At 42.0% G+C, this 25,129-nt stretch overlaps 2 pseudogenes; both read left to right on the forward strand.

Annotated features, from left to right (window-relative positions):
- The first annotated feature begins 1,030 nt into the window (after positions 1 to 1,030).
- Positions 1,031 to 1,990, forward strand: LOC122705873 (annotated as a pseudogene).
- Positions 1,991 to 22,543: 20,553 nt separating this feature from the next.
- On the forward strand, positions 22,544 to 24,053 carry LOC122705874 (annotated as a pseudogene).
- Positions 24,054 to 25,129: the final 1,076 nt, after the last annotated feature.

The raw sequence follows: 25,129 nt of genomic DNA on the forward strand, positions 1-25,129 counted from the left end.
CAAGATCTTTTCCAAATTTGTGTTAAGTCACTAAATTGCAGGAATTTGTTAAAGCAGCTGGAGGGAACAGCACAAAGGGCTTCTTGCTGTTATTATTAAACAGAGAGCTTGACCTCTATTAGACCACAGTCTATTCTGAGTTACATTAACTTGAGAAGAATAAAACTTCATTTTTTTTCCATTTATTTTTATTAGTTGGAGGCTAATTACTTTACAATATTGTAGTGGTTTTTGCCATACATTGACATGATTTTTTAAATAAAATATTTTGCAATTCACTTTCCCTTATTCAAGTTTACTTCTCCCACTGTTCTTTCTCAGAGATATTTTAATGTTCTTCTAGGTGATTCTCTGGCTATAGAGTTCAATGAGATGATATCAAACTCTTTTGGGTTTGCTCCCTGGATATGACATTTCTTTTATTAGCTAACCATGGCATATTTAATAGTTATTTGTATATAATTTAAGGGACCTTGCTTAGAAACCAAAACATGTTTATTCACATTCATGGTTCATTCATTCATACATGTATTAAACCAATGTTTTATTAAGCATCCACCAAAAGTCATAAAGTCAAGCAAAAAGACTTAGGGGACCAAACACTAATAAAAGTGATGCCTGACCCCAGAGGCTTCTGTCATAAGAGAACCATGGCCTCTTCATTTTCATGAGACTATATATTTTCAAGATTGCTGAGAATAACATAAATAACCTCAGATATGCAGATGACACTACCCTAATGGCAGAAAGCAAAGAGGAACTAAAGCCTCTTGATGAAGGTGAAACAGGAGAGTGAGAAAGCTGACTTAAAACTCAACATTCAAAAAACTAAGATCATGGCATCCGGTCCCATCACTTCATGCAACTAGATAGGGAAAAAACGGCAACAGCGAGAGACTTTATTTTCTTGGGCTCCAAAGTTGCTGCAGATGGTGACTGCTGCCATGAAATTAAAAGACACTTGCTCCTTGGAAGAAAAGCTATGACCACCCTAGACGGCATGTTAAAGAGCAGTAACCTCGCCCGGGCGATGGGAGCGAGGCACCTGAGCAAGGGGGCGGCTGGAGCGCTGCGCACCCGCGGAGCGGCCTCAGCCTGCGGCTCCTGGGCGAGCCAGCCCCTGCCGCCTCCTGCTCCAGCTCCGGAAACTGACATCTCCCAGTAACAGACCTCGAGAGGACAGCTGGCTAAAATCCTTGTTTGTCCAGAAAGCTGACCCAAGGAAAGATGCTCACTCTAACCTCATAATCAAAAAGGAAACCAGCGGTCTGTACAAATTACAGTTTCACAATGTGACACCGGAACGCCTAGAAGCATACAACAAAATTTGTCAAGAGGTGTTGCCAAAGATTCATGAAGATAAACATTCCCCTTGTACTTTGGTGTGGACTTGGAACACGCGGTATGGTGAGCAGGATCAAGCTGTTCACCTTGGGGTTAGGGATAGGGTTAGGGTTAGGGTTATGAAGGAGGCTATCCAGCCCTCATGGAGGTGATGAATAAACCCAAAGAAAATCAGGAATTTTCGTAATTCTGTAAGGCAAGAAGCAACAGGCTTCTCTCAAGAATCAGCTGCTGGTGGAGTTCAGTTTCTGGAATGAGCCCATCCCACAGTCCGGATGGAACATATATGAACTCAGATCCTGCCAGCTCCAACCAGGAACCCTGTTTCAATGGGGCAGTTACTGGGCTCGTGCCGTTTGCTTCAGACAGGATGGTAACGAAGGGAGGGTTCTTCTCCCACATTGGGCAGCTCTATATGGTGCACCATCTTTGGGCTTACAAGGCTCTTCAGACCAGGGAAGATATACGGAACGCAGTATGGCATAAACATGGCTGGGAAGAACTAGTATATTAAACAGTCCCGCTTATGCAGGAAATGGAATCCAGAATCATGATCCCACAGAAGACCTCCCCTCCACTGAAGCAAAAGAATGGAGATGTGCCTACAGAAGTTTATGTGACAAGTGCTTGTCATCAATCAATTTGAACTGTGTGAGAGAGAAACACTGAAGTGTAAACTTTTGTAAATAGCTTGTAAGAGACCTCTTTTCTTTAAAATTTACATAATCACAAGACAGGAAACGATTACAGTTTGGCTGATTGTAACAGTGTGCTGTAGTCCTCTGAAACATCCCTAGGTTTATCGAATGTGCTGTATAATATTAACAACAATCCACCTCTCCCCACCCCGCCCAGGAAAAGAGAGCTCAACTGAAAATTTGAGTTATCTCCAAGTAAGAATTTTAACCATGGGGGGAAAAAAGTTAGCCATTTCTTTATAAGAACAAATTTGTTTTATAATTACAAATTTTTTAGACAAATTTCTTGTATCAGGAAGAAATATAAATTTCATCATGTTTCTGTAGCATTTTTTTTGAATTTCACTCTAGGAACAAATTATAAGTGTACTCAATATCTGGAAATGTTTTACTTCACTCTCATTTTTAATGTCAGCATAGTAAACTGTGTCATTATTGAAGGGGAAGTGGTTGATTAGTAATTCAGTCTTCACTTTGTGTATTGTGATGTCTTTATACATGAGGAAAAGATGGCTTGAACCTGTGTATCATATGTGACTTTGAAATGAACACCTTGAACAGTGCTAATTTTTATTTGTAATATTTTTCTACAACAAAACGAGTAGCACTAGGAAAAGAGGTCTTATTTTGTAAACAGTCATCTGTGACCTGCATTTTAGTAAGCTCACAGCAGATTCTTCCAAGATCATGAATGGGGGGAGGGGAGTGTGCATGTTGAGATTTAAATGGGCATAAAGCTGCATACTTTGTCTAGCTCTGATTTCGTTTTTTAATAGTGCCAATTTTGTGACTGTAATCATGTGAAAGTCCTGTTGAAATGAAAAATTATATCTGACCCCCAGATCAAATAATTTATGTTAAAGTGTGAATAAATCTCATATCAAATGTAAAAAAAAAAAAGCGGAGACATGATTTTGCTGACATAAGTCTGTGTAGTCAAAGCTATGATTTTTCCAGTGGTCATATACAGATGTGAGAGTTGGACCATAAAGAAGGCTGAGCACCAAAGAATTGATGCTTGCAAATTGTGATGCTGGAGAATACTCTTGAGAGTCCCTTGGACAGCAAGGAGATAAAACCAGTCAATCCTAAAAAAAATCACCTCTGAACATTCACTGGAAGGATGGATGCTGAAGCTGAAGCTCCAATACTTTGGCCACCTGATGCAAAGAACTGACTCATTGGAGAAGACCCTGATACTAGGGAAGGGATTGAATACTAGGGAAGATTGAAGGCATGAGGAGAAGGGGGCAACAGCGGGTGAGATGGTTGGATGGCATCATTGACTCAATGCACTTGAGTTTGAGCAAACTCTGGGAGACAGTGTAGGACATGGAAGCCTGGCATGCTGCAGTCCATGGGGTCACAAAGAGTTAGGCATGACTGGGCAGCTGAACAACAAACAACAACAGCATATATTTTCAAAAAGGAAGACATGTGAAACATGTTTTCTTTTCCATGTTATTTACTTATTTTTTAAAAACAGTGCTTTTTACACACACAAGTTAATGTGATATAATTGTGCTCTCTATGCAATAATGATGGAATTTATAAACTCTACAATCTCACAGTGCTCTGCAAAACAGTATGGTCCAGCAGGGGACCCAAGTTTAGGTACATGATGCATGCAGTTTGGTTCCAATTCTGTCAGCACATCTCTGACTCTTTGTATGTGCTTATTTGGAGACAAGGTCAAATTTCTAAGTTTGCTGCCCTTTGTGAATATAAGGCCTGGGCCAAATGTCCCTGCCTAACATCAGTTATTTACTATCAAATTAGAATAAATTGCATACAGAGTTACCAGTCACATAGTTAACTATACACAAATAGAATCCAAAGTTTCTATTCATACCCATGAACTTAGTTAAAACTACTGGTTGCATCAATTTCCAGGGTAAATATACATGTGTTCTTTCTAGGTCCTCCATTCCAAAATATTCCCAGAGGACACTTGCTATATGATTTTCTGGCATGCCAGAAATTTAAGACCAAGTCTCAGGAAGGGCTCTGACCAAGGAAGGCCCAGCCCAGAGGTTTAACAAGGCTTGAGAGACTGGGTCCACAGGGCTGAGTCTTGCTCAGACTCCTCCCTTGAAGAGCACTACAAATACTCTAAGTCAATAGATGTCTGGTTTATGGCTTTGGGTGTCTTTGAGTTGAAATACTGTTGACAAGAAGAAAAGTGTAATTAAAAGACATTTTTGATTTTTAGTTTGTCATAAATTTGAAAGTTAGTAAGCTCCTTCTTTCATATAAAGAATTTTTAGACACAGTTGGCAGACCATATGGATGTATTTCTAGTTCTTTATTTCTAGTAAGGTTTTATTAAAAAGGAAAAACACAGACTAACTAGAGCTTTCAAATTAGTGCATACTTCAATGCTAGCCATTTAGACACTCATAGGATACCTTCAACACTCTCATGTGCCCACATGGAAAGAAAATTTTTTTCTTTCCCTGCAGCACCTTGGAGCCACACCTGCCTGTTTAAAATCAGGCAAACAGCAGAGGAAGTGCTGATGAATTTGGTACTGTCTAGACAAGTACACTAATGTGCAGTGTTGGGCTGGTGGTTGTCATGGTAATAAGCAAATAAGCTCTTACAGCTCTGCTAAATAGTGGGTTGTGGATGCTTCCTTTACAATAGGCAATTTTCCCTCCCTTGAAAGGGGCATTGCCAAAAACAATCTGACTAGCTCTAAGACATGGAATCATGACATTCAGCAGTATTTCAGGTTGTAAGATAAATGCCACATTCTAATGTTTCTTGTAAAAGTAACTCGTTTTCTTTGCTATTTGTCAGCATGTTAATAAGTTCCTCATTATGTTGCAGAGCCTGAGCCGAAGAAACAACAGAAAATGGGCAGGAAATCTAAAGTGTTTTCACCTGCTCTAATAAATAATAGCTTTTAAGTTTTTCTCTCATTAGAATTATTCCTTCTTTTCATGCAACCAATACTTTCCAGTCTCTTGCTCTGTACTAGTCACTGTGCTAACCTCCAGGCCCTCAGATTTGCATAAGGGGCTTCTTTTTCTTCAAGGAGCCAAGTTTAGTGGGTAACACAGAGAAGCCAAGCATTACAAGGCAGATTTGGATAAGTGATACACATGACACTCTGGGTACTTTCAGGACAAGTATATATGGCACATATATACTTCAGAGAAACCTGTATGCAGGTCAGGAAGCAACAGTTAGAACTGGACATGGAACAACTGACTGGTTCCAAATAGGAAAAGGAGTACGTCAAGGCTGTATATTGTCACCCTGCTTATTTAACTTATATGCAGAGTGCATCATGCAAAATGCTGGGCTGGATGAAGCACAACTGGAATCAAGATTGTCAGAAGAAATAGCAATAACCTCAGATATGCAGATGACACCACCCTTATGGCAGAAAGTGAAGAGCTAAAGAGCCTCTTGATGAAAGTGAAAGAGGAGAGTGAAAAAGCTGGCTTAAAACTCAACATTCAAGAAACTAAGATCATGGCATCGTTTCCCATCACCTCATGGCAAATAGATGGGAAACAATGGAAACAGTGAGAGACTTTATTTTGGGGGCTCCAAAAATCACTGCAGATGGTGACTGCAGCCATGAAATTAAAAGACACTTGCTCCTTGGAAGAAAAGCTGTGACAAACCTAGATAGCTTGTTAACAAGCAGAGACATTACTTTGCCAACAAAGGTCCATCTAGTCAAAGCTATGGTTTTTCCAGTAGTCATGTATGGATGTGAGAGTTGGATCATAAAGAAGGCTGAGCATTGAAGAATTGATGCTTTTGAACTGTGGTGTTGGAGAAGACTCTTGAGAGTCCCTTGGACTGCAAGGAGATCCAACCAGTGTATCTTAAAGGAAATCAGTCCTGAATATTTATTGGAAGGACTGATGTTGAAGCTGAAGCTCCAATAATTTGGCCACCTGATGCAAAGAGCTGACTCACTGGAAAAGACCCTGATGTTGGTAAAAATTTAAGGCAGGAGGAACAGGGGACGACAGAGGATGAGATGGTTGGATGGCATCACCGACTCAATGGACATGAGTTTGAGCAAGCTCTGGGAGATGGTGAAGGACAGGGAGGCCTGGCGTGCTGCAGTCCATGGGGTTACAAAGAGTTGGACACGACTGAGTGACAGAAGAACAACCACAATATGTGGCTCAGAACTCTGTCCTGGAAGACCTAAGAAAGTGTCCTGGTGGGGGCATTATCTAGGCTATAAAGAAGATTGGAAGAACCCAAGCAAAAGTGGGGAAGATATACAAAGAAGAGGTAACAGGAGAGGGAGGGAGAGGAGATGCCAGTCGGTGTGAGACGCAGAGTGAGGGAACAGGTGAAGTCAGCCGCTCAGGCGTGTCTGGCTCTTTGGGACCCCACGGACTGCGGCCCACCAGGCTCCTCTGTCCATGCGGGTCTCCTGGCAAGAGTCCTGGAGTGGGCTGCCATTTCCTTCTCCAGCAGATCTTCCCAACCCAGGGATCGAACCTGGGTCTCCTGAATTGAAGGCTAACTCTACCATCTTAGCCACCAGAGAAGCCCCTGAGAGAACAACATAGGGTGTAATGGGCTCTATGTGGGAGGAGAATAAAAAGAGTGAGTCTTCAAAGGCAGGTGGGATTCTAATCACAACAGCCTAGCTACACTTAGAGGTTAAGGCTTTATCCTAAAAGTGCTGAGAAGTCAATGCGGTGTTTAAGCAGAGGAGTGAGACACTTTGGAAAACTAATTTTAATTGCTGCGTGGACAATGGTTTGGAAGACAGTAAGACTGGAGGCAGGAAGAAAAGTTAAATAGGACTTTTAAATAGCCAACCGCTTGTCAAATTCAAGGCTCTTTTCTGAATTAGTATTATCCTTTCCATTCCAGATGGAGATGGCTAACAGTTCCCCAATATCCATGCTTCCCTCTTTACAAAGTATGAAGCTGAGACTCAGGTGAGCACGTGGCTGCCCAGACAAAGATTCCATATCCCAGATTCCCTGCACCAAGAACTGAGATGTGCAGCTCCCAAGCTTGGCCTTTCCCATTCCTCTTTTCCTACCTCCTGCAGACCTGAATACAGATGTGGTGGCAAGAGCTGGAGGAACTGACTTAAACCATGAGAACAAAGCCCAGTTTAGACTGCTACAACAATGGAGCATCAACTAGGAAGCTTATAAACAACAGAAATTTATTTCTCAGAGTTCTGCAGGCTGGAATCTGAAATAAGGATGTCATCACACCCAGGTTCTGGTAAGAGCCCTCTTCCAGGTTGCAGACTGCCACCTTCTTGTGGTATCCTCACATGGTAGGACAGGAGAGCTCTCTGGAGTCCTTCTATAAGAGCATTAGTCCAAAATTTCCTAGTTCACCTCTCAAAGTCCCCACCTCCTAATAACCTCACATTGGCAGTTGGGATTTTGACATATAATTTTGAGGGATACACATATTCAATCTGCTGCACCCAGTGTTAAAGAGGCAGAGCAATAAAGTAGAAGAATCCTGGGACTCTGACGATTGTGGAATTAACATGCCAACCGTGAACCATTTAATGCAGCCGTTTTGATTTTTCAGTTATAGAATCTCTGCCAATATTCTAACTCATACACTGTCTTTAAGTCATTTGACAGTGTCGGGAGCTAGTCATTTTTCCCGTACCCTGTCTACCATCTCGTCTTTACGACAAGTTCTCTGCCCACTTATCTGTCTGGCTACCTATCAGCTCTGTTCTTCTGCTTCTCCAACTACTCCCTGTGTGGTGGCTCTCCTGGGTTCTCTTTGTCTTTCTGCATCATCGTGGGTGTGACGTCAGCTCTGTTCTGCACTCCTCTGTTGACAGAGTCTGTATTCAATGCGGAAGGTATCCCGTTTTATATTTGAGCCTGATCTTTGTCTAGACTCATATTTTTAGATGCCTGTAGCATATTTCCATTTATGTCTCTGGTTATCACTTCCAAATCAACATGTCCCAAATTGAGCTTGTCATCTTCTTCCCCTCACCCACAAGATTGTATTTCCCAGAACCGTCTTTTTGTTCCAAGGTAGTATCATTTTCTTCTCCTCTTTCAGCCCTCGAATCTTTTGATTAACTTGAACTGCTCCCCTCATCCGTCATCCCTCATGTCTAATCTATTCCTAAGCTTCATTGCTTTGGTTCATCTCAAATAGCTTTAATAGTTGCCATTCCCATCACTGCTGCCACTATTCATTTCAGCCTTTTTGTCTGGGCCCCCCAGTATCCATTCTCATCCTTTAATACTCTTGTCTTTAGTAAGTAGCCTAGTGAACAGTTTCCTAAATCACTTTCCTGTATCCCTTTTCTCCTTAAGAACAAAAGTGATTAGGCTTTATCACATTACTTGCAAACCCATCTCCTGAGAAAGAGTGTCACGCAGTGGAGAGAAGCGGGCCTTAGAGTCAGACAGAATGGGTGTGAACCACTAACCTATTGATCACTGAGTGTGTTATCTTAAGAAGCTTCCTTTACTGCTCAAAGCTGAAATAGTCACACGCATGAATAGAGATAGTAAGAATTCATTTCTGGAGACTGCTGTGAGACCCAGTGAGATGAGTCATCCTTACTATAGTTGGCAGCCTGTGGAAGGTGTCAGTAAAATGTCAGCTGCCTGCTGGGTGTTACTCTACCCAGCCCAGTTCAGTTCTACGTTTTTCTGCCCTGGTCAGGTCAGGCTGGCCTCAATCAGTTCTATCTCTGCACCTCTGCCCATACTGTTCCATCTGTAAGATACATATTTTCCTTCTTTGTTTATTCAACAAATAATTATTGAGAGCATTCTAGGTACCAGGTATTGTTTCAGCCAGTTACTTAAATCCTATTTCTCCCTTATGATGTAACAAGATCCATGAAGCCCCTGTACATACTCTAGTGTCAACAGAATGTTCTTCTCCAAACTTGCTATTGTCCTAACATGAGAAAACCTGGTTGCTGTCTAGTTATTTGTTGGTATTTTCTCATATAGTCCATGACCTAGTTGAGAGCAGGAAAACTTGTTAATTATACTCCTCGTCATTTCCAGCTTGGTATAGCCCCCCTTAATAGCCAATTGACAAATACTGTTGCTTAAAAAAGTAATTTTAACTCCAATATTTATCATTTAATACGGAAACTTCTTTGATTACTTCAGCTCTGGCTTAGGAAAAGTTTAAATCAAGGGAAACAAAAATCATAGCCATACTAACAGGTAATAATACAACAGGCCATTGTTAACTGCTTACATAAATATTGTTGGAGACTAGAATCATCAGCCTTCCTCCCCACACTGAATATTCATAATAAAGACTTAACATTCTGCAAAACATGAACCATTTTCTAAATATCCCTTCTATGTAGACGCCAAATAATCTGCTAATGAGCTTCAGTCAGGAGATAGGAGTTTAGATCACTTACAGGGATGGGCTGTCAACAGTCAAACTTTTCTCCAAAAGGTGGTGGAAGGGGAGGGAGGGGGAAAAGTGAGGCTGTGTAGTGTAAATTTCCTACTTTCCTATTTGTAATCTACTCTTCTGTATCTCTCGTCACTAACCCAAAGCCCCAAAGGCACTTTGTCCTAATGTTGTGCTCCTTCCCTGCAGATTCTGCTGTGTCAGGGCTTTTTCTCAGCATCCTGGCGGGGCCGCGGATGAGAACACTGACGTGGCCTCAAAGCCTGGAGGCAGGCAGCGCCTTAGTGCTTCTCAGACTTACAGTCATCTGCCTTGTCCTCATTTTCCCTGAGAATGTGACTACATTTCAGTTCCAATGAAGAGATACTTATAAAGTGCCTATTATGAGCAAACCATGCTCTTGAGGATTTATTTAAAGTCAGGAGTCCTGGGTTCTGGTTCCATCTGGTCACTCACTTTGGGACTTTGAGAAAGCCATTTCTGTTTTTTGTTGGGGGAGGAGGTGGACATTTATTAGTAAATTAGGAGATTCAGTGGAAGGACTGATGCTGAAGCTGAAACTCCAATACTTTGGCCACCTGATGCAAAGAACTGACTCATTGGAAAAGACCCTGATGCTGGGAAAGATTGAAGGCAGGAGGAGAAGGGGACAATAGAGGATGAGATGGCTGGATGGCATCACCGACTCAATGGACATGAGTTTGAGTAAACTCTGGGAGTTGGTGATAGACAGGGAGGCCTGGGGTGCTGCAGTCCATGGGGTCACAAAGAGTCGGACATGACTGAGCAACTGAACTGAACTAGGAGATTCTTTTGAATACTATGTTGTATGATACAATACAAATTCATTGTTTTTGGAGCATACAGGTAGGACATTAAGACATTATAACTAGGCAGTAAAAAACATGGACTGTGGAATCAGATCACCAAGATTCAAATACGAGGCCTACCTCTTTAGTAACTGTATGCCCCTGAGCAAATCAGGAAACCTCTCTGTGCCTAGATCCCTTATTATTAAATGGCCATGACAAGAGCACCTTCCACAAGGGTCTGTAGAGAGGACTGAAAGTGCACATCAGAAAATTAACGGCAAAGGCCATGAAGGAGCTGCTTGGTGATGGAAGCAGTCTATATCTTGAATGTGGTGGTGCTTATACTCCTGTACACATTTGTTAAAACTCATAGAACTATATGCCTCAAAGGGTGAATTTACCTTAAAAAAAAAACCCTAATCTTAAAAATAAAGGTCTACTGTATGATTCTAAGGATATATTCTGGAAAAGGTAAAACTATGAGCCACAGTAAATAGGTCAGTGGCTGCAGGGGTTTGGTGGTGGGGAGCAGGCCGGTGGAGCACAGGGGATTTTTAGAGCAGTGAAACTGTTCTTCTGAATCTGTACCAGTGGCTACACGTCATTATAGGGTTGTCGAAACCCACAGAATATACACCACAAAGAGTGGGCCCTAATATAAACTATGGACTTCAGTTAATAATATATCGATTTGACTCATCAACTGTAACAAATGTACCACATGAATGAAAAATGTTAATAATAGGGGAATGTGGGAAATCTCTGTACTTTCCACTGAAACTTTCATAAATCTAAATCTGCCCTAAAAAATAAATTTTATTAAAAAACAAAGAAACAAGCACTTAGAAACAAATACTCCGTAGTTACTATTATTATTATCCCTTCCTTTGAAAACAACAACCAAGGTTTATTCCTTAAAAGCAGGCCAACATACCCATGCCTGGTTGCATCGTAGTGGGAGAAGAATATATGAACAAGTAACAAAGTGTGGTCCCTCCCAACTCAGACTTCTTAAATGCTGCTTTGTTTAAAAGGGGAAAATAAGCTCACAAACGTCTCCTCTCAGATCATTTCTCTGAGGCCTGAGTTGCCTGTGGAAGCTGCTCTTTTCTCCCGAGCTGCTCCCCTTCTCTGTGATTCAGCCACAGATGCTCTTTCTTATTTCATGATCGTATCTGCTGTTGTATCAAGGCACTGAAGACATGGAACAGCCAATTAAATATCATCACATGTTCAGTGCCCTTGGGAAAGCCACACAGGAAACAGACTGTTTATATCTCACACCTCTGGGGAGGCTGCACAAGCTGAAAGCAATGTAGGATTTTTCCTTCTCTTTATTCTGAGAGAAGAATTAAAAACAAAAATCCAAGCCACACAATCACCCAAAACAAACAAAAAAAATGTAGTTTCAAATATAGAAACACTCTCCTTCATGTTGAATATGCATGTGGGAGAATTGTCACAAAGTCTGTGAACAATCTGGCCAAAGGCTGCTTAATTTGGGAGCTCAACAGTGCTTATGCTCTGAACTTGTAGAGCACATACACAAGGCCACTGAGCATGGGACCCACCTCTGGGTGGCTCTGTGGGGCAGCACCCTGCAGGGTCACGTGCCCATGGGGCACTAGTGGCTGGGTTCAGAGGGAGGGGTGTAAGCCCGCCCTATGTGTATGATGCTCACGATGATAAGGCCTCTCTGGGGGACCACAGTCAAGCTACATAATCTTCCAGAGCTCCACTGTCTTCATTGGTGAGACAAAAATCTCTAGGATCCCTTCCAGCCCCACCATTTTGTGACTCTTGGATTTTTTTCCAGAACTGAAGTTCAGTTCAGTTGCTCAGTCGTGTCTGACTCTTTGTGACTCCATGGACTGCACCATGCCAGGCCTCACTGTCCATCACCAACTCCCGGAGTTTACTCAAACTCACGTCCATTGAGTCGGTGATGCCATCCAACCATCTCATCCTCTGTCATCACCTTCTCCCACCTTCAATCTTTCCTAGCATCAGGGACTTTTCCAATGAGTCAGTTCTTCACATCAGGTGGCCAAAGTATTGGAGTTTCAGCTTCAGCATCAATCCTTCCAATGAATATTCAGGACTGATTTTCTTTAGGATGCACTGGTTGGATCTCCTTGCTGTCCAAGGGACTCTCAAGAGTCTTCTCCAACAACACAGTTCAAAAGCATCAATTCTTCAGTGCTCAGTTTTCTTTATAGTCCAACTCTCACAACCATACATACATTAAAAAATTTATTTATTTATATGTTTATCCACCTGTCAATTTATATTTATTTTTAATTGCATAAGTAAAACATAAAGATGTGAAAACGAAAATGAATAAGAAAACATGAAAACAGAGAACACTTTACACATAGGCCAGGCCCCTCTGATTAAAATCTCTTTTACCTTCCCTTCTGCCCCTTCCCAGAAATAATCATTGTTATTATTCAGCTGGTACCTTTCCAGATACCTTCACACCTATATATATGCAGAGAAAATAGGCAAGATTGTGTTTGTTTTTTAACATAAGTGCTATCATACCATTTGCTTCATTCTGCAACTTGTTTTATCATTCAACAATAGGTCTTAAAGATGTCTCCATACTGTGCTTCATTCTATAATGTCAATATGCCATTCCACAGTGTAAGAACTATAGTTTATCCATCCATACTTTACTGGTGCATATTTAGCACCTCTGCTTACACAAACAGTGGTATAACCAAAGCCTCATGGTGAATGAATGAGTGTATTTCCCTAAGGTAGATGTAAGTGGAATTGCTGAATTAGTTAATTAGTGTTTATTTTCATAGGTATTACTGAATTGTTCCAGAAACTGTCTGGACCAACGGACACATTGGTAGCAAGTACATTTTCTGAGTCATGTGGAATAATGGCTAAAAGCACAGGATCTGGGGACAGTGCATGCATTTCCCCCCACGCCACCACTCGTAGTCTGGGACTCTGAAATATCAGTCAAGATATTTTCTCTGTGCCTCAGTTTCCACGTGTTAAAACAGGAATAAAATGCACAGCAAATTGCTCTGAGGATTACTAGACAGTTGCTGGCACAGAATAATAGCTCCATCTTATCTTTAATCACCACTATTTTTACTAAGTTATGTTTTGAGGAGCTCCAAGCTTCTTGACCAAATGGGTCTGCCATCCCACCTCCCAAATCACTCTGTGAGTCAGGATTTTTCCAGACCCAGAGGTTAAGTGCCTGCTGGGCTCATTTAACTCACACTTCTGAGTCCTTCTCTGAAGGGAAGCCAGCAGAGCCCTGACTGACAGGCTGCCAGTGCCTATTTGTACAACAGTCTTTGCTAATGTAAATAGCTAAATGCAAACTGCACCATCTAAGAACCTTCAGGGGATTTGAGGACATTCTTGGAAGAGGCTGATTGCATTAATCTTTAAGAAGCAAAACACAGGCCACCCTGACCTCACATGCAAGTCCTTCCATAGGAACTGCAGAACAGGACAAATCACACAGGGTCTCTCCTCCTCATCCAGGCAGGTAAAATCAGGTTAAAATGAACACCAGAGACAGCTTGGAGTGGAAAAGAAAGGTGAAAGAAAATGATCTGCAGCTGTAAGAATGTTTGTAAAAGGACAAAAACTCTGTTTTGTCTGCTCTCCTTCCTCTGTGTTATTGGGGAGGACCTGAGCAAGAGAAGACTATGGATGAGCGAGGCTTGGTTAACTTGCTGAGCGCCTCTGTCCTGTCCCTCCCTCTCTTGCTACTGGTATGCTAGTCTACCTGCCACGGAAGGAGGGGGAAAGATGGAGGGTCTGGGATGTTTCCGCTTAAAATGCCATCCGCCCAACCTACTGAATCTAGCTGTGTCATCCGCACTTTCAAGGAAATGTAAATAGTTGCTTCTTCTTTTATCCAGATCTTTACAGAAAATGGTAGGTACCCAGAGAGTTAAGTTCACACTTACTGTCAGAGCTACAGTAGGCCCCATCCTATTTTGCAGCCCAATACCCTTTCCATATGTAATAAGCCAATTAAAGAAGCAAACTCACATCCTTATAGTGAGGCTCCAAAGGCATGAATTCTTTCTGACAGTTGCCTTATGGTGGGTGATTAAGAACAAAAGCTGGGATTTTTGCCGACCTCAGTCTGAATTCCAGAGCCAAGCACTTAACTGGTCTCCACACCAGAAGGAACACGGTCCACTCTTAGATCAACTACCTGACCACCTGACAGTGTTTATACCAAATAATCACCATGTAGATTGTCAAGGCATTCAAATTTAACCATTTATGATAGCAAAATACAAAATATTTAATGATTTTTTTCAGAAGTGAAAGAACATTTATGCTCAAGTCTTTTTTTTTTTAGCTTCCCTCTGACAAAAAGAGATATTGTGGTGTAGTGAAAGGTTGATCAACTGATTATTCATACTTTCAACATATAGTTTTGGTTTAATGTGTGTTAGATGTTTTTTTTAAGTTTGCCGCTAGCTTTGGTATTCCTTAATTTTAAGTTCCTTTTGTTTCTCTATGTTTTAATTTAGTCTCTTTGTAAATTTTACCTCAAATTTTTTTTCTGTTTATAGAAACATGCTAGTTAAATATTGCTGCCTGATGACAAAACCCAGCTGTACTAGGATATTTCTGCTGAATTCAAAGCGCATGTGCTGGATTTCCAAATGGGCATCACCCTGCATGTTTCCCTGGGAAGCAGGTTGGGAGAACCAAGTATAATCACGGGAGTCTTTAGAACACACAAATGAGTGCTTGTCACCCACACAATGTGAAACCAAGAGGTCACTTTTGTTGTTGCTGCTCAGTGGCCAAGTTGTGCCTGACTCTTTGTGACCCCATGAACTGCAGCATGCCAGGCAACCCTGTTCTTCACTATCTCCTGGAGTTTGCTCATATTCATGCCCATTGAGTTGGTGATGCCCTACAACCATCTCATCCTCTGTCCCCTGCTTCTCCTCTTGCTTTCAACCTTTCATAACCTCAGGGTCTTTTCCAATGAGTCGGCTCTTCGCATGAGGCGGCCAAAGTCTTGCACCTTCAGCTTCAGCATCAGTCCTTCCAATGAAATATTCAGAGCTGATTTCCTTGAGAATTGACGGGTTTGATCGTCTTGCTGTCCAAGAGACTCTCAAGAGTCTTCTCCAGTACCACAATTTGAAAGCATCTGTTATTTGGCCCTCAGCCTTCCCTATAGCCCAACTCTCACATCTGTACATGACTATGGGAAAAAGCTTCTATTATATGGACCTTTTCCTGCAAAGTGATGTCTCTGCTTTTTAATATGCTATCTAAGTTAGCATAGTTTTCCTTCCATGGAGCAAGTGTCTTTTAATTTCATGGTTGCAGTCACCATCTACAATGATTTTGGAGTCCAATAAATAAAATTTGTCACTGCTTCCAATTTTTTCCCTTCTATTTGCCATGAACTGATTGGACCAGATGCCATGATCTTAGTTTTTTCACTGTTGAGTTTCAAGCCAGCTTTTTCACTCTCCTCTTTCACCTTCATCAAGAGCTTGTTTAGTTCCTCTTCATTTTCTGCCATTAGCATGTTATCATTTGCATACCTGAGGCTGTTGATATTTCTCCCAGCAAACTTGATTCCAGCTTGTGATTTATCGAGCCTAGATTTCACATGATATACTCTCTATATGAGTTAAATAAGCAGGGTGACAATATACAGCCTTGACGTACTCCTTTTCCAATTTGGAACCAGTCAGTTGTTCCATGCCCAGTTCTAACTACTGCTTCTTGACCTGCATACAGGTTTCTCAGGAGACAGGCAAGGTGGTCTGGTATATTCCTATATCTTTAAGAATTTTCCACAGCTTGTTGTGATCCACAGAGTCAAAAGTTATAGGAAATGGCAAACCACTCCAGTATTATTGCCGTGAGAACCCGATGAACAGCATGAAAAAGCAAAAAAATATAACACCATAAGATAAGTACCCCAAGTCAGAAAGTGTCCAGTATGCTACTGGGGAAGAGTGGAGGGCAATTACTAAGGGAAAGAAATAATTCCAGAAAGAATGAAGTGGCTAGGCCTAAGCAAAAACGATACCCGGCTGTGGATGTGTTTGATGGTGAAAGTCCGATGCTGTAAAAAACAATATTGCATGGAAACCTGGAATGTTAGGTCTATGAATCAAGGTAAATTGGACATGGTCAATCAGGAGATGGCAAGAGTGAACAGGAACATCTTAGGAATCAGTGAACTAAAATGGACTGGAGTGGGTGAATTTAATTCAGATGATCATTATATCTACTACTGTGGGCTAGAATCCCTTAGAAGAAATAGAGTGGCCCTCACAGTCAATAAAAGAGTCTGAAATAGAGTATTTGGGTGCAGTTTCAGAAATGACGGGATGATCTCTGTTCATTTCCAAGGCAAACTACTCAACATCACAGTAATCCAAGTCTATGCCCTAACCCCTAATGTCAAAGAAGCTGAAGTTGAATGGTTCTATAAAGACTTTCAAGACCTGCTAGAAATAACACCAAAAAAAGATGTCCTTTTCATCATAGGGGATAGAATGCAAAAGTAGGAAGTCAATAGATACCTGGAAAGACAGGCAAGTTTGGCCTTGAAGTACAAAAAAAGCAGGGTCATGGGGCATAAAGCTGTGTGGTGCTCTGTGGTACCGGCTTCATCTTAAGCATATGGTACTCATGATAGACCAGAGAGCAGAACCTAAAAGCCAAACTGATGGTTCTTCAGCCTATGTGATGGTTCTCCCCTCTAACCTATTGATCTTAAATTTAGTTTATCACATATCTTGAGTTTGTTATTCTCACCTAGCCACAGGTGATACCTAAATGTTCTAGTGGTTTTCCCTACTTTCTTCAACTGAAGTCTGAATCTTGCAATAAGGGCTTCATGATCTGGGCCACAGTCAGCTCACAGTCTTGTTTTTGCTGACACGAAAGAGCTTCTACATCTTTGACTGCAAAGAATATGATTTTTTGCAACCTGATTTTGGTATTGACTATCCGGTGATGTCCACATGTAGATTCTTCTCTTGTGTTGTTGTAAGAGGGTGTTTGCTATGATCAGTGTGCTCCTTCGGCAAAGCTCTGTTAGCCTTTGCCCTGCTTCATTCTGTACCCTAAGGCCAAACTTGCCTGGTACTCCAGGTATCTCTTGCCTTCCTACTTTTGCATTCAAGTCCCCTATGATGAAAAGGACATCTTTCTTTGGTGTTAGTTCTAGAAGGTCTTGTAGGCCATCATAGAACTGTTCAGCTTCTTCTGCCTTAGTGGTTGGGCATAGACTTGGATTACTGTGACATTGAATGGTTTGCCTTGGAAACAAACAGAGATCATTCTGTCATTTTTTTTAGATTGCTTCCAAGTACTGCATTTCAGACTCCTTTGTTGACTATGAGGGCTACTCCATTTTTTATAAGGGATTCTTGCCCACAGTAGTAGATATGCTCATCTGAATTAAATCTGCCCATTCCAATTCATTTTAGTTCACTGATTCCTAAAATGTCTATGTTCACTCTTGCCATCTCCTCTTTGACCACTTCCAATTTGCCTTGATTCATGGACCTAACATTCCAGGTTCATATGCAATACTGCTCTTTACAGCATCGGACTTTACTTCCATCACTAGTCACATCCACAACTGGGTGTTGTTTTCACTTTGGCTCCATCTCTTCATTCTTTCTGGAATTATTTCTCTACTCTTCTCCAGCAGCGTATTAGGCACCTAGTGACCTGGGGAGTTCATCTTTCAGTGTACTATATTTTGGCCTTTTCATACTGTTCATGGAGTTCTTGCGGCAAGAATACTGACATGGTTTGCCATCCCCTTCCCAGTGGACCATGTTTTTTCAGAACTCTCCACCATGACCCGTCCATCTTGGGTGGCCCTTCATAGCATGGCTCATAGTTTCATTGAGTTAGACAAGGCTGTGATCCATGTGATCAGGTTGGTTAGTTTTCTGTTATGGGTTTTCTTTCTGTCTGCCCTCTGATGGATAAGAGGCTTATGAAAGATTCCTAATGGGAGAGACCTGTGGGGGAACCTGGGTCTTATTCTGGTGGGCAGGGCCATGTTCAGTAAATCCTTAATCCAATTTTCTCTTGATGGGCAAGGCTGTGTTCCCTCTCTGTTGTTTGGTCTGATGCCAAACTATGGTGGAGGTAATGAACCTAAATCAAATCCCTTATGATTATACTGTGGAAGTGACAAATAGATTGAAGGGATTAGATCTGATAGACAGAGTGCCTGAAGAATTATGGTTGGAGGTTTGTGACATTATACAGGAGGCAGTGATCAAGACCATCCCCAAGAAAAAGAAATTCAAAAAAGGCAAAATGGTTTTCTGAGGAGGCCTTACAAATAGCTGAGGAAAGAAGAGAAGCTAAAGGCAAAGGAGAAAAGGAAACATATACCCATCTAAATGTATAGTTCCAAAGAATAGCAAGGAGAGATAAGAAAGCCTTCCTCAGTGATAAATGCAAAGAAACAGAAGAAAACAACAGAATGGGTAAGACTAGAGATCTTTTCAAGAAAATTAGAGATACCAAGGGAACATTTCATGCAAAGATGGGCACAATAAAGGACAGAAATGGTATGGAACTAACAGAAGCAGAAGAGATTAAGAAGGGGTGGCAAGAATACATAGAAAAACTATACAAAGATATCTTAATGAGCCAGATAACCATGATGGTGTGATCATTTACATAGAGCCAGACATCCTGGAATGTGAAGTCAAGTGGGCCTTAGGGAGCATCACTACAAACAAAACTAGTAGAGATGATGGAATCCAGTTGGGCTAATTCAAATCTTAAAAGACGATGCTGTAAAAGTGCTGCACTCAATATATCAGCAAATTTGGAAAACTCAGCAGTGGCCAAAGGACTGCAAAAGGTCAGTTTCCATTCCAATCCCAAAGAAAGGCAATGCAAAAGAATGTTCAAGGTACCACGCAGCTGCACTCATCTCACACGCTAGCAAAGTAATGCTCAAAATTCTCCAAGCCAGGCTTCAACAGTACATGAACCATGAACTTTCAGATGTTTAAGCTGGTCTTAGAAAAAGCAGAAGAACCAGAGATCAAATTGCCAACATCCATTGGATCATAGAAAAAGTAACAGAGTTCCAGAAAAACATCTACTTCTGCTTTATTGACTACACCAAAGCCTTTGTGTGGATGATAACAAGTCTGGAAAATTCTTAGAGAAATGGGAATACTGGACCACCTTACCTTTCTCTTGAGAAATCTGTATGCAGGGCAAGAAGAAACAGTTTGAACCATACATGAAACAATTGACTGGTTCCAAACTGGGGAAAAAGTACGTCAAGGTTATATATTGTCACCCTGCTTATTTAACTCATATGCACAGTACATAATGAGAAATGCCAGGCTAGATGAAGCACAAGCTGGGATCAAGATTGCTGGGAGAAATACCAGTAACCTCAGATATGCAGATGACACCACCCTTGTGGCAGAAAGTGAAGAGGAACTAAAGAACCTCTTGATGAATGTGAAAAAGGAGAGCCAAAAGGCTGTCTTAAAATTTAACATTCAAAAAACTAAGACCATGGTGTTCGGTCCCATCACCCATGGCAAATAAATGGGGAAACAATGGAAATAGTGACAAACTTTATTTTTTTCTGGCTCCAAAATCACTGCAAATAGTAACTGCAGCCATGATATTAAAACACGCTTGCTCCTTGGAAGAAAAGCTATGACAAACCTAGCATTTAAAAAGCAGAGACACTACTTTGCCAACAAAGGTTCATCTAGTCAAAGCTATGGTTTCTCCAGTAGTCATGTATGGATGTGCGAGTTGGACTATAAAGAAAGCTGAATGCTGAAGAATTGAAGCTTTGAACTGTGATGTTGGAGAAGACTCTTGAGAGTCCCTTGGACAGCAAAGAGATCCAACCAGTCAATCCTAAAGGAAATCAGTCCTGAATATTCATTGAAAGGACGGATGCTGAAGCTGAAGCTCCAATAATTTGGCCACCTAATGCAAAGAACTAATTGGAAAAGACCCTGATGCTGGGAAAGATTGAAGGCAGGAGGAGAAGGGGATGGCAGAGGATGAGATGGTTGGATGGCATCACGGACTTAACAGACACAAGTTTGAGCAAGCACCAGGAGATGGTGATGGACAGGAAGCCTGGCATGCTACAGTCCATTGGGTGGCAAAGAGTCGGACACAACTGAGCGACTGAACTGAATTGAACTGAACAGAGCCTCAGGTGTGTATTAGGGTGCTAATAGAGCAGGTGAACCTTATAAATATCTGATTACTAAACTTTCTTCCTTGGACAACGGGAATTGTTTGCACTGAGTTCTCTTTACTACAGTCTGGAATAGAAACTCCATGAATAGACATATTGGTCTGTTCTCTTTTTCATAACTAGATCCCCAGCTTCCAGCAAAGTGAATGGGATGTAGTAAGAACTAAATAAAATATTTGTTGAATGGAAAAATAAATAAATGCATGACTATTTTTCATTGTCCTCTGGAAAGGCAGCAGAGAGGAAATGAGTAACTACCCATCTTCCCACAGTACTGATACATAAAAGTAATAAGAAGTGACAGCAGCCACTGTCCCCAGTGGCAATCCCTTCCAATACCAATCTTGGAATCAACTATAAAGGACATGAAAAAATATCCCATTCATTCCTCTGCTATTTGATTCTACTTCAGAGCTAAAACACTCTTCTACAGGTTACAGCTCCTAAAAGTGAGAAATTTACTTACATGGCTCTCGAAGGAGGTCTCTGGAAACAGCAACATCAACGTCACTGTGAATGTGGTGGTAGAAATCACACTTTCAGGTGTTACAGCAGACCACTGATCAGAAACTCTGGGGGTGGAGCCAGCAATCTGTGTTTTAACAACCCTCCAGGGGTTTGATTCTGATGCAGGCTTAAGTTTGAAAACCACTGACCTGAAGTCCACGGTTTTTGTTTCTGTAACTCCCCACTCCCTATCCTGCCTAAAGTAAGGTTTCTTTCTACTTTATTTCTTTTGACCTTCTCTACCTACATGATCTGGATTTTCCACATTCCAGATCTTCCCCACCAAGTCCAGATCACCTTTTCTTGTCTCATATGTCCCAGGAGCAGCTGTGTCCAGCTTCTTTGGGTGGGGGGTGGTGGGTGGGAGGGGGTTGGGGTTAACTGTCCCTGGAGTAACAGGCAAGTTTAGCCTTGGATAACAAAGTGAAGCAGGGCAAAGGCTAACTGAATTCTGCCAAGAGAACGCATTGGTCACAGCTAACACCCTTTTTCAACAACACGAGAGACGACTTTACATGTGGACGTCACCTGAAGGTCAATACCAAAATCAGATTGATGACATTCTTTGTAGCCAATGATGCAGAAGCTGTATACAGTTAGCAAAAAGAAGGCCTGGACTGATGGTGGCTCAGATCAGCAGCTTCTCTTTGCAAAATTCAGGCTTAACCTAAACAGAGCAGGAAAAACAACTAGACCAGCCAGGTGTGACTTAAATCACATCCCCTATGACTATGCAGTGGAGGTGACAAATAGATTCAAGGGATTTGATCTAGTAAACAGTATGCCTGAAGAACCACAGACAGAGGTCTGTAATATTGTACAGGAGGCAGTGAACAAAACCATCCCAAAGAAAAAGAAAAGCAAGAAGGCAAAGTGATTATCTGAGGAGGCTTTACAAAGAGCTGAAGAAAGAAAAGAAGCAAAAAGCAAGGGGAAAAGGAAATGTACATCCAACTAAATGCAGAGTTCCAAAGAATAGCAAGGAGAGACAAAAAGGCCTTCTTCAATATACAGTGCATAAAAATAGAGGAAAACAACAGGGGCCAAAGGACTAGAGATCTCTTCAGGAAAATTGGAAATATCAAGAGAATATGTTGCTCAAAAAGTAAAGTCGCTCAGTCGTGTCTGACTCTTTGAAACCGCATGGACTGTAGCCTACCAGGCACCTCCATCCATGGGACTTTCCAGGCAAGAATGTTGCTCAAATAAAGGGCACAATAAAGGACAGAAATGGTAGAGATCTATTAGGTGCCGAAGAGATCAAAAAGAGATGGAAAGAATACATGGAAAGACTGCACAAAAAAAATCTTAATGAACTGGATAACTATGATGGTGTGGTCAGCCACCCAGAGCCAGACATTCTGGAGTGTGAACTCAAGTGGGCCTTAGGAAGCAGTACTATAATGAAGCTACTGGATGCGATGGAATTCTGGTAAAGCTATTCAAAACAGATCCTGCGCTTCCAGGTATCGGACTCCACATGAGAGGAATCTGTCCTTCCTGAAAGGAGAAAATGACCAAGTTTCAGGAACTGGTAGCATTCACGGATGCCTCTGTGGACTTCGCCAAGCAAGACTGGGGTTGCTGGACTCTGTTCAGCACACAGGAAGCTGCACAGAGCTGTGATGCTGGAGAACTACCTCTCCTTGGTCTCAGCGGGAGACTTGAATGAAAATTTTGTGGAAAATGAAGATAAAGTATTTACGATATCTATCACCTCAAGAGCTTTCCTGCTGGCAAATTTTGGAAGAGGTGGCTTAGTACAGTAATGAGGAGTCAGAATTAAATTGTGAATATTCACAGGGAGGGGTAAGTAACCCTGAACTGGATCTTTCTACTTGTCAGAAGTGGAGAAAAGTATCTTCTCATATTTCCAGGAACCACAAGCAGTGTGGTGACTCTTCAGAGTGATGATTTAAAAAAACATGGAGAGTGAAGAATATTCATCTTTGAAAGTCCCAATCCAAATGGCCACCCAGTACTCCTCATTCTGTAAGAATGAGCCCCAGGATCCTCAGGAAAGCAAAAGTCTGTTTGTACCTGAAGAAAGCACTGAGAGGAAACTGACAGAGGGAAAAAGTCCTCCCATTGAGCGTTGTTCAGAGAACCTTCAAGATAAACTTGTGGCTGATGTAAAAGAAGTGGTCTTGCCATTGTTCAAAGGGGAGACAATTTGCCATACTGGCCAGTTGAAAGAATCCTTGGAGCCCTTTGACTATAACCACAAAGACGTTTGAGGTTGGAAATCCTAGGTGGCCAGTCATCATCATCAGAGAGCTCATACAGAGGAGAAGCCCTGTCGCCATCAAGACTGTGGGAAAACATGTACCAGCCCAGGTGGTCACCCTGGTGAGAAAATCCGCCCTTCAGAGAAAATGTACAGATGTAGTCAGTGTGGTAGGCACTTCAGTGAGCGCTCAGAGCTAGTCCTTCACCAGAGGGACCACACAGAAGAAAAGCCCTACAGATGTGATCAGTGCGGGAAGGGCTTCACAAGGAGCTCGAGTCCCCTCATCCGCAGGTGAAGTCCACGCAGATGAGAAGCCTTATAAGTGCGGTAAGTGTGGGAAGGGCTTCACCAGGAGTTCAAGTCTGCTCATTCATCTCTCAGTCCACACAGGTGAGAAGCCTTATAAGTGCGACAAGTGTGGGAAGGGCTTTACTCAGCGCTCCAAACTGCACATCCACCAGCGCATCCACACAGGGGAGAGGCCCTGCAAGTGTGGGGAGTGTGGGAAGGGCTTCAGTCAGAGTCCAGACCTTCACATCCACCGCTGTTCACACACGGGGGAGAAGCCTTACCAGTGTTACCAGTGCGGGAGGGGCTTCAGCCAGAGCTCAGACCTCCGCATCCACCTGCGAGTCCACACTGGGGAGAAGCCCTATCACTGCGGCAAATGTGGGAAGGGCTTCAGCCAGAGCTCCAAACTCCTCACCCACCAGAGAGTCCACACTGGAGAGAAGCCCTACGAGTGCAACAAATGTGGGAAGGGCTTCAGCCAGAGCTCCAAACTCCTCACCCACCAGCGGGTCCACAGGAAAGATCCCATTAAATGAGGTCTTCAATCACATGCTCTTACTCCAAAGACTTCAATATTTCTAACATCACTCTTACTTTCACATTCTCAGGATATAGTAAGAGTTATTCAGATATGTTCCCTCACTGAAAGTCATTCACTTAAGGTATTTAAGTACCAAGCACTTTGTTATGCTACACAGTGAATTGATTGTTCTTGTTGCTCAGATGGGTAGAGTGAAAACGTCTGTACTTTGCCATTCAGCCAGTGTTACTAGAGCTACATATCCTACCCAGCATTTCTAAGTACAAGAACCTTATATTTGTCTAAGCAGAACGTGTTTCCTTTGCTCACACTCTCTGAGAGTCTGGAACTTTGGCTTTCTCTTCAAATCGTGTGCCTTGTGTGTTTCATATTTCCTTCCAGCCCTGAGTAGCCCTCTTTAAATTATGACTGCACAATATGTTTTAATATTTGCTATAACCCCCAAAAGTCATTTGCTTTCACAGCATTGTTACTGAGCCAAACTTGGGTCTTCTTGGCTGAGCAGAGTAAGGCCAATCTACTGACACTGGCTTGTAAAGGTGCCCATTTATTGCAGGGCACCATAGGAGTCCAAGCAGCTAGTGCTCTTCAGACCCAAACTGGTGGCTTTCAGGGAAACATAAGGTGAGGAACGGGGGGCTGTGGGGTGCATGATCAGCTCATGGACATTCTTCTCATTGGCTGATGGTGAGGCAATTAGGAGTCGACATCATCAACCTTCTGTTTCTAACCCATCTGGGGTCTGCTTGCTGTGGGCAGCAAACAATTAACCTCTTGCATCTGGTGGCAGTTTCAGTATCTGCAAAACAGCTCAAAGGACATGGCTCAGAATATTATCCGTATTCTGGAGGAATTACCAGTCCTTGCTTAACTTAATATTAATAGCTAAACTATTATTGTTTTGTTTTGCTTGACTTTTTTCCTTTCTTTCTGCATTTTCTCTCTTCTCTGATTAAATTTACACTTTGGAACTTGGGGAAGGCTTGGAGAGTATGTTTTGAGATGACAAGGCTTAAAATATACACTCTATCACACATAATTCAATTGGGATGTGGAGCTAGGACACCTCAG

The sequence above is a fragment of the Cervus elaphus genome, chromosome 12, assembly GCF_910594005.1.
Source record: "Cervus elaphus chromosome 12, mCerEla1.1, whole genome shotgun sequence".
Classification (NCBI taxonomy): domain Eukaryota; kingdom Metazoa; phylum Chordata; class Mammalia; order Artiodactyla; family Cervidae; genus Cervus; species Cervus elaphus.